The following is a 10,645-nucleotide window of genomic DNA, read 5'->3' on the forward strand; positions in this document are numbered from 1 at the left end:
AACTGTCATAGGACTTACAGTAATACCTTGACAAATTTCAGTTTTGAAGACTTTTTTCATGTCATTTAACCACACTCTGCTGAGAACTTGAGTCTTTCTTCAGTGAATTTCATACTCTAATTTCATGAAATTTTAATACTTGAAGGGAAATTAGAAATGAGAGTCTAGCCAACTCTCATTTTATGTAAGATAGGTGGGTTCTTGGTGCCTCTTACTGAAAGAGCTTCTTTCTGTTCCACCTCTGTTGCATCAAAGTTATGCTCCGAGAGATTATCAGTACAGTTGTCCCTCGTTATCTGAGGGGGATTGGTTCCAGGACCCCTCGGACCCAAATCCGAGGATGCTCAAGTCCCTTGTGTAAAATGATATATATTCACATATAACCTATGCGTATCTTTCTTTATACTTTAAATCATCTCTAGGTTGCTTATAATACCTAATACAATGTAAATACTATGTAAATAGTTGTTAAGTACAATGTAAATGCTATTTAAATAGTTCCCATTAGTGTGACAAATTCAAGTTTTGCTTTTTTTGTGTGTGTTTTGTTTTTGCAGTACGCGGGCCCCTCACTGCCGTGGCCTCTCCCGTTGCGGAGCACAGGCTCCGGACCCGCAGGCTCAGCGGCCCTGGCTCACGGGCCCAGCTGCTCCGCGGCATGTGGGATCTTCCTGGACCGGGGCACGAACCCGTGTCCCCTGCATCGGCAGGCAGACTCTCAACCACTGCGCCACCAGGGAAGCCCCTCAAGTTTCGCTTTTTGAAATTTTCTTTTTTCCAAATATTTTCAGGACCTAGAACCCACTGTCAGCAGACTGCCAACTGTATTAGCAAAACAGAGGCTGGTTTCTCTTGAAGGTATCAGGTTCCCATATTAAAGAATGTGAGATTCTAGGTGACGCATTTTGCCAAATCTCTCTGGCCGGACCACAATAGGTGTAGCTGGATGAGCAGGCTCTCTGCAGGGAGGTGAAGCGGTGTGGAGCAGAAGAAAGGGGCCAAGGACGAAGGAACCGTTGTCCTGCTTGTCCGAGGCAGCCTGCAGCCCAAAAGGCACATGATGGGAACGACAAAGAAGCGCTTTGCACCATCTTCTGAATGGTTTTGACTAGTTATAATAAGATTGGGTTATTTTTAGTAATTGACTATGCCTAGAAGCCTTTTCTGACGCTTCAAAGGAGATAAGCAAAGTTGCATACGAATGAAACTGAGGTGCATGCTGGGTATACGCAGGGAGATTATCCTAAATGATCCAGGAATTAGAGGCTGGCCTGGGAGTAGATATCTGGTCATTCTAAGCCTTATGTTTTCCAACGACGTCATTCTCCACCTGGCTGATGCCCAGAAATTTCATCTTTTTAGACTGAACGATGAACAGTACATTTTCTCTTTATTTGAACACGGGGCTCTATGTTAATGACGACTTGGAGGGCCACACCTGGGAGACATGGGCCCAGTGTGTTGACCTTCACGGGAGCTCAAAACACTGTCATTTAAAACTTTGGTTCGTGACTTTTCACTTGTGAGGGCATATGATATGCATGGGTGTTATTGTGGTACCTGTATGCAAATCGAGACTTAGTGAAGTATGGTATTCTTAGAGCTATTGGTCAAGGCAATGCGAAATAGATCTTTTTGCATAAAAAATACTGTCGTTTAGATAAATGTACCTTTTGGCATATTGCAAAGAATTTTGAATTTTAATTCCTTTTTGTTTTTTGTAGAATGGTCTTTGAGGTCTTGGTCTTATGGGATGGCTTCTATTTCTCAAACTATGTAAAAAGATTTTTAACAATCCCTTGTTGTGATCTTTTATTGTATATTTATAGATATTTCTATTTATTCAGCAGTGTTTGGAGCACGTATCGTGTGCTAGCCATTGTTTTAAATCATGGGAAACAGCAGGAAACTAGAGGAGCAGAAATCCTTGTGGTCATGGAGTCAGACAATAAACAAGGTATGTAAATGATCGTTATCGATGCTGGTATATCACTTATGTGCCAAGAATTATCCTAAGAGCTTACAAGAATAACTCATTTACTTAGGTGGTGTAGTAGAAGACAAATACTGTGGAAAGAAATCAAGGAGGGAAGTGGGATTTGGAATGCGGATGGGAGGGAGGGAAGGTTTCAATTTTAAAGAGTCTGAGACAGTCACATTGAGGGGATAATATCTGGACAAGACCTGAAGGGCTGAGGGAACAGGGCGAATGGCTACCAGAGCCGAGGTGGCTTCAGGCTGAAAGGGCAGCAGATACAAAGGCCCTGAGGCAAGAACATTCCTGCTTGTTTTAGGAAAAGCAAGGACCGGAGGAGAGCTTTGGCTGAGAAAGTGTGGGTGGGGTGGCCCGATGTAACTTACATCCAAGTAGGACCACAGCTTCTGGCTTCTGGGTTTGTTAAGGAAAGGAACAACGATGAAAGCAAGGACCAGTTAGGAGGCTATTTTCATAATCCGGACAGGGGCTCGTGGTAGCCTGGACGAGGATTCTGACCGTGGAGGTGGTTAGAATAGGTCAGAATATGGGTATATTTTGATTACTCTTCAACTATTATGGTTCCAAATCACTGAAGTTGTTGTGCTGCTTCCAGGCTCTTTGTAAGTAGTTAAATTAATAACCTGTAAAACAAACTCTTTAAAGGCTCTGGCAGCACAAGTTATTTAAAGAAACTGTGTAAGTGATTACTCGGCAATTTGGTTTAGATTTTCATGTGTACAGTATATTCTCAAGTGGAACTACCTGTACTTGGAGATAGAATCTCCCAAGTAACAGTGGCAGTTTAGGTGCGGGGCCAACTGAGCTGATGAAAACAACTGGAAGTGCCAGGTGAAATACCTCCGCAATCTTTCTAAATGCGTCCATGCATGGGTAACAAGAAAATAAATCCTAGGGTAAAAGACTGAACAGACAGGTAAGCTGGTATGGAAGCTGGCTTTTGCCTTAGAGCTTTGGCCAAACCTAGGGTGCCTGAGTATCTTTTACATCCTGAGTTCAAGGATTTAGGAACAGAAAACAAATTCAGGGTCCATCCCAAAGTGGAAAGCCTAATAGGACCTCAAAAACTAGGATCCCTGAAGGGTTCCATCCCCAAGGTGAGAGAGAACTGAGTGAACACATTCCCCTCACCCTGAAGAGAAACGTCCCTCTACACATACCCTACACCATCCAACTAGGAAACTAGTCATCATAATGTGGCCCTGACCCTGGTTTGCAGTCAGAATTCACACAACCTGGATGCCTAGAAAAACCTCAGACCAAGAACTTAAAGTGATCCCAGACTAATGGTGTCACAAGGCATCTGAACTGCAAATGTGAATCCTTTTTGAAAGAACTCTCTTCACCTCAGGCTTTGAAAAATGTCCTGTTCCTGTGTCCCTAAGAAGATGAGTCACTCACAGTTGAAAATCACTGAACTCCCAAAGCCCTGGGTGGGAAATAATATTCTACAAAATAGGCTGCCTGGAAAACTTAGCAGTTAGAATTACCAGACACAGAATATAATCGCATTTAATACACCTCAAGAAGTGAAAAGAGAGCTCTGAAAATATGAGTAAAATTGAGAAAAGACCTAATTTCAAGAAACAAAAAATACTGAGTTAATGGACGGGTTAAACAGTACAGTAGAACTGTTACTGAAATGTTTCATCCCTTGGCTTCTGGGCCCTTGGTGGTTTTCCTGTCTCTTGGGCCACTCACTGTCAGTCTCATCACAAATTCTGCTATGTAAAAAGACAGCATTGTTTAGAATTCAGTTCTAGTTCTTTTTCTTTTCCTCAGTTTTGAATCTTTGTGAGGATTGACCCATTCACAAGGTTTCAGTTCCGTTAAGTGGAATTCATTTATTTTCCCACCAAATCGTCTATTCTTCCTAGGCTCCTGATTTAGCCATTGACACTTAAAAAAGAAATTTCTAAGACATCTTTCATAGTTTCTTCCACTTTTCCTTCCAGATTTCATCATTAACAAGTCAGGACCACCCCATCACTGATGTTTCCTTTTGCATCTCTTCCCACTGCTATGATTCACATTTCTTTGCAGTTTCTTTACCATGTTCCCATCGTTTAATCTCCTATTTCTTAAAACCATTCGACCTACCACTACTATTATCTTTCTAAAATATAAGTTCAACGATATCACCCCTGGAGCAAAAACCTCTAGTGGTTCACCTTACATTGTGTCCTGGAAGTATAATGGCCTCAAATGAGATACTGAAGCATACTTATGCTAAGTACATCCTAAAGATTGTAGGTTCCGTGAACTTTTTGGTACAGAGTGTTAGAAAACGAGATGGATGGTGGAGAAGGAGAAGATCCTGCAGGACCTTCTTAAATAAGTTCTCGGTAGAACATTTGTCTTCTAGGGCAAAATCATGCGCAGCAACCTGTTCTGCTTAGGTTTGAGAAGTGGCAGTAAGTGAAATAAAGTACATTCGCGCATCCAGTTGACGACGAGATAAATGACTTAAGCTGAGATTAAGCAAACTGAAAAAGTCAAAATAAGGCCCATAGAAAAGGTCCTTCCAAACCAGTGAACAGGAGTTTGGAAGATTTTAAGACTTTGAGGAAGAACATCAATGAATGAGGGTAGACTTATTGCTATGACAAACCCCACAACTTCAGGGGCTTCATACAATGAAAATGTATCACATCACAGTCCCATCCTCTTTGCAGCTTGGGGGGAGGGAAGGGACTCCGCCCCTCCCAGCCCGTTAGGGATCCAGGCTTTTCCCATTCAGTGGATCTCCCATCCCCTGAGGAACGCAAGCCCTCCACTGGATTCTTTGCATCTAGCTGGCAGTTTAGGGAAAAAAAGAGCAGGTGCAGGATCCCCTATGATGTGTTTTAAGAGCCAGCCCTGGAGCGGTGAACATTCCTTCTGATAACTTTTATTGGCTAGAACTCAGCCACATGTACTGGTAGGTGAATAGTTAAATGGTGTATTTGGTCCTTCAAATCATGTTTTAGAAAATATTTAGTAGCATGGGAAAATGGAAACAGTAAGTGGGGGAAAATATGATACAAAAGTAAGTGCAGGGCTTCCCTGGTGGCGCAGTGGTTGAGAGTCCGCCTGCCGATGCAGGGGACACAGGTTCGTGCCCTGGTCCAGGAAGATCCCACATGCCGTGGAGCGGCTGCGCCCGTGAGCCATGGCCGCTGAGCCTGTGCGTCTGGAGCCTGTGCTCCGCAACGGGAGAGGCCGCAACAGTGAGAGGCCTGCGTACCACAAAAAAGAAAAAAAAAAGTAAGTGCGTTCTGGTTCTAACTCGTTAATAAAATAAATATTTTCATTTAAAAAAGCCTATAAGGAAATAACCTACTAACATTTTGATCTCTGTCTAAATAGTGGGATTGTTGGGAATCTTCTCAATATTCCTCTTTCTTATCTAAATTATTGATTATGAAAGTGTTACTTTTCAAAATAAACCTTATCAAAAAAATTTTAAAGAAAGAAAGTGGTGTGTCTTTAAAAGATTTCTATATTCCTGGAAATTACCCATCAGAGGCCTTGTACATAGTAGAGGCTTAATACGTTTTCAGAGATTCACCATATTCATTGACTGAATAGAGTAATTAAATGGAAAAAGCCTAAGAACTAAATGTTAAGGAAGTGTTATTTCCCTAATGATGCATGTAAATGTGGTAACAGGTGAGCCAAATCACCACACTTTCTATGATAATCTGATTTCAGTTTTGTAACACTTAAGTCATATAGTAGATGTGGTACCAATACTAGCGAGTTACCTGTGTTAGTGTTTCCTGAACTTTATTCATCTTGGTACTGTTTATGCCATTTTTAGTCATACCTAGAGTAGTATACATATTATTGCTTAATATTTTCCATTCAAATTATATACTTCTATAAAGTTAAGTTTAGCTTTGTACTAAACAATGATACTAGTAAAATCACAGGACTGTGTTATTAATTTTTCAACACTTATTAAAATTAATGCATAATTATCAAAATTTTAAAAATTCACATTCTACTTAATCATCCCTTTTAACCCCAACTTTACTACACTTTAGAAATAACTGACCTATTATATGTCATATTTATCTACTTAATGTTTTAGGTTCAAGCTTCTATAATGTTTAGGTTCAAGCTTCCATGAACAATACAGGTTTTGCCCACCTGACAGAATATCTAGCTTTATGAATTATGCTCCAATTTTGTGATTTATGTTCATGTATAGGTGAACATAAAGTGAACGTTTAATAGGTACTATAAATAAGTTAACTTACTTTTTTAACAATTTTTTTTAAACGATGAATACTCCATCTTCCCCACACCCATCCCATTAATGGAATCCCACTGATACGATACAGAATGTTTCTAAGGCAAAACAAAATAAGTCAGTTAATATACGGAACTTTTTTTTTTTTTTTTTTTTTTTTTGCAGTACGCGGGCCTCTCACTGTTGTGGCCTCTCCCGTTGCGGAGCACAGCCTCCAGAGGTGCAGGCTCAGTAGTTGTGGCTCATGGGCCCAGCCGCTCCACGGCATGTGGGATCTTCCCGGACCGGGGCGCGAACCCGTGTCCCCTGCATCGGCAGGCGGACTCTCAACCACTGCGCCACCAGGGAAGCCCTGGAATATTTTTTAAAGACCAGAATTCTTTGGTTTGCACGTAGCTCACATGAGTAAAATAGAGAGGTAGCTACTGTTTCTCAAGATTATAATCCTGCTCCCAGAGATGATAAATGACAACAACAGCAAAAGCCGGCCATTAATTTCACACTTTGGGTGCAAATTTCTTTTTTGAATTACAAAGAATACAAACTTTGGGTTTTGTGACTCTTGAACTAAAAATACAGAGGGAATTGTAGAATGTACATCTGGGGAAATCCTTAGGATAGAGACCTTTTCCGGGATGATTTATGTGTTGTCTAAAAATAAGGCTGTGGTTTCTTGGTTGTTCCTGGCTTTGTGGTGATTAAGTTTTTCACTTTTTAAAAACCAAGTGTTAAGAAAGAGGTGGGAACCAGGAAAACAGGGTGAAGTCAGCGAAATTAAACGGAGACCCACAGCCAAGGGGATGACTTAATAGGTCACATTAGGTGGGTTATGGTAAAAAACCGACAAGATTTTCTTTTCCTGCATTTTAAAAAGAAAACAAAATCTTCAGCACAGATCCCATCTACAGAGACTGGAGGGTCTCGGAGGACAGGAGCTGACTGATGAACACTCACGCTCATTGTGGGGCACAGACTTTGAGAACAAGCCTTTTCCTGAGTCCCGAGGACCACAGACACGTTGGCTCAACTGTTTGTTATTCTTACCAATGGGGTGTGGCTGAGATTCCATTACGTATATGGTCCCACCACGTGATTCATCCAGCGGGTGTATTTTAATCATTGAACCAAGACGTGAGTAATTGGAAAGGAGGAAACCTAAGAAGAAACACCAGTTCTTCTGCATTGACCTATACAGGTCAGGAACTAGGAGGTCTTTTGTCTTTTCTTTTGACGTCTGAAAAGAAATATTCTTACATCTCCAAGAGAAAGAGCAAGAAAACAGAGGGATGAAACACGCCTGATCGAGGGCCTGTAGTCAATGTCCCATTTACGCCATGTGTCACCTGCTTGAGCCCTAACCCCTACTATCCACCACTCCAGTTACCCTGATCTTTCCTGTTCTTAGGGTATGATTTAAACAGCCTGTTCTCCTCTTTTTGGAAGTTGGATACAAATGATAAATAATCAGTGGTGAATTTGGCCTCACTTTTGACTGACCTCATTAGGCTTTAAATGGGAATCACAGAGACCCACAAAGGTACATTGCGGTTGTCCTGGCACCGAGCACTAATGGGTAGAGTTCACAAATAAAATAATAGAAACGATTCTGTCTTGCGTGGACTCTGGGGAAACAGCAGACAGATACCCCCTCTGGTCAGTAGCTGGAGGAGTCCGGGCTGTGCGGCCCCAGAGGCAGAGCTACAGGACAGTCCCTGCTGTGCCTCGAGGACAGCCCTTGCCCTGCCCCGATGGGAGGACTGTTGTTTAATTGCTGGTCTTTACAGCCACGTTGCATGCGTAACCGTCATCTTCAGGGGACCAAAGTACCTCTGCTGAGTTTATCATAGTGCAAGAGTGTCTCAGCTTCACAAACTGTGATGGGGCAACCTAAATTAAGCTTTTTTTTTTTTTTTTTTTTTTTTTTTTGCGGTACGCGGGCCTCTCACTGTTGTGGCCTCTCCCGTTGCGGAGCACAGGCTCCAGACGTGCAGGCTCAGCGGCCATGGCTCACGGGCGCAGCCGCTCCGCGGCATGTGGGATCTTCCCAGACCGGGGCACAAACCCGCATCCCCTGCATCGGCAGGCGGACTCTCAACCACTGCGCCACCAGGGAAGCCCCTAAGCTATTTTACTTGCTTTGTTGGAAGAGGGGGACCAAGGTCAAAGAAACTGGCCTTAGAACACACCGTGCTGCGAATAAGATTGAACCCATTTCTACAAACTCCCAGTCTAAGGTTTCCTTTACTCGGTGGAAACTCCTATATCAAGTTGAAGACATGAATCATTTGTTCAATTTAATTAAGTGTTCGTAAACTGAGCATGGGCACTGGAGACACAGCGCTGGATGAGCCAGGAAAATCCCCTGCTTTCACAGAGCTTAGAGGCCCAGAAGGAAGGTGGACAGTAAGTTATGTAAGGTGTGTTATGATGAGACCCACTTCAGATTCAGTACACGATGCAACGGGGGCGCCTCATGCTACCTAAATCCGGTGGATCACAGAGGGGCTCCTTGAAGAGCAGACTGATGCAGGAGTAGGTGTTACCCAGCCAAGGAGGTGGCTGAGGGAGATAAAAAAACAGAAAGAGGTCCTACGGCTGGTGTGAGTGATCCACGGAGCGCGATGGCTAAACCAAGGATTTTAGAAATAATCTTAAGGACAACAGGAAAGGGAGGAAACCAGACCACAGTGGGTGTGGATTGAGAGCAACAGAGAGCCTGGAGTCCACATGGTTCAGCTTAGAGTCCCTCGCCTCCCATTACCAGATAATGTTAAGAATGCACAAGTATTTATTTTCCTAAAAGACTGAAGGAAGAGAAACCAGCGCTCTTCTTCAGTTCAGACAATTTCTGTCTGCTAAATAGCTGCTGCATTCTAGGGCATGTGATACCTGTACTAGGCGCCATTCAGACTCAAAGAGCAAGTAACTATGTCCTGGTGTCTGCTTACCCATTACATTCAGAGCAGTGCTTATGAGCACCTCACTGACAGCAATCTGATGGGAAGACAGGACAAAACAAAATGCAACAGCTGGGCCCGTCTGCAAACAGCTATTAGGCAGACTGCTTAACATTTTAACAAATAACCAAGTTGATCTCAGGATTACCTCCGAGAGTAAGAGAATTTGGGAGTTTTATTTTTTAAAAAATATTAAGAACAAATTTCAATTTTATGCCACCAAATTACTTTTTGCTTAAAACTAGGAGTGCAGGGCTTCCCTGGTGGCGCAGTGGTTGAGAGTCCGCCTGCCGATGCAGGGGACGTGAGTTCGTGCCCCGGTCCGGGAGGATCCCACGTGCCGCGGAGCGGCTGGGCCCATGAGCCATGGCCGCTGAGCCTGCGCGGCCGGAGCCTGTGCTCCGCAACGGGAGAGGCTGCAACAGTGAGAGGCCCGCGTACCGCAAAAAAAAAAAAAGGAGCAGGTAGCAAATTGACTCCAGAAATGAAACTGTTTTCATCACAAGGAGACGTTTTCAATGTGATTTGACAGTTTTCCATCAGCACGGATCAAAGAACATCAACCAGTGGACTAGGCCCTGGAAATATTTATGACTGTCCAGTTTGCTTTCTTTTTTAAAAAAGACAAACTATTCACAGTATTAAAAGCATTTGTATAACTTTCTTCTAACACACTATGCACAAATTTTCATATCTCAACATGGAAAGGATTCTGGTTGTATTTGAAAGGTTCGAGGGTATGTAATAAGCCTCACCGTTCACATATGATTTCACTGATACATTCATGCAACACATAGTTGAGTGACTGTGCCAGACTGAGGACACAACGTCCTGCTCTTATGGAGCTCACAGCCTGGGAAATCCAAATGGAATGATTAATGGTTTTAGAAAGTGTTTCTTTTGCTTGGCCGTTCTTCTCACTACTACCTCTAATTAAAAATTTAACGTTCTATTTTATAACGATTTCCAAATATCCCTTTTTACTATTAGAATTGTGTGAAAACACTCTTTTTCTGGGTACCTGTCATTCAGTGTTATGCCATAATGGCTGACATCATGAATTTATCAAGAGTTTCACTGCCATGATTCACTCTAGTTGATGCCTTATGTTCAAAAGGAAAGAAAGGAAAGGAAAGGAAAGGAAAGGAAAGACAGAGAGGGAAGGAGGGAGGGAGGGAGGAAGGAAGGAAGGAAGGGGATGCTAATGAGCATTGCTACCCGTGAAGCTCTTTACGGATAATGTATGATAAGAAAAAAATTGAAACAAAAAATTTGGGGAGCAGAAATCTGGGGGCACAGAAAAGAGGAAAAGTAAACTAGAACTAGAATTGTGCAACAAATTAGAATTATTATTATTTATTTTATTTTATTTTATTTTGCGGTATGCGGGCCTCTCACTGCTGTGGCCTCTCCCGTTGCGGAGCACAGGCTCCGGACGCGCAGGCTCAGCGGCCA

The sequence above is a fragment of the Leucopleurus acutus genome (assembly GCF_964270905.1).
Source record: "Leucopleurus acutus genome assembly, chromosome: 7".
In the NCBI taxonomy this organism is placed as follows: Eukaryota; Metazoa; Chordata; class Mammalia; order Artiodactyla; family Delphinidae; genus Leucopleurus; species Leucopleurus acutus.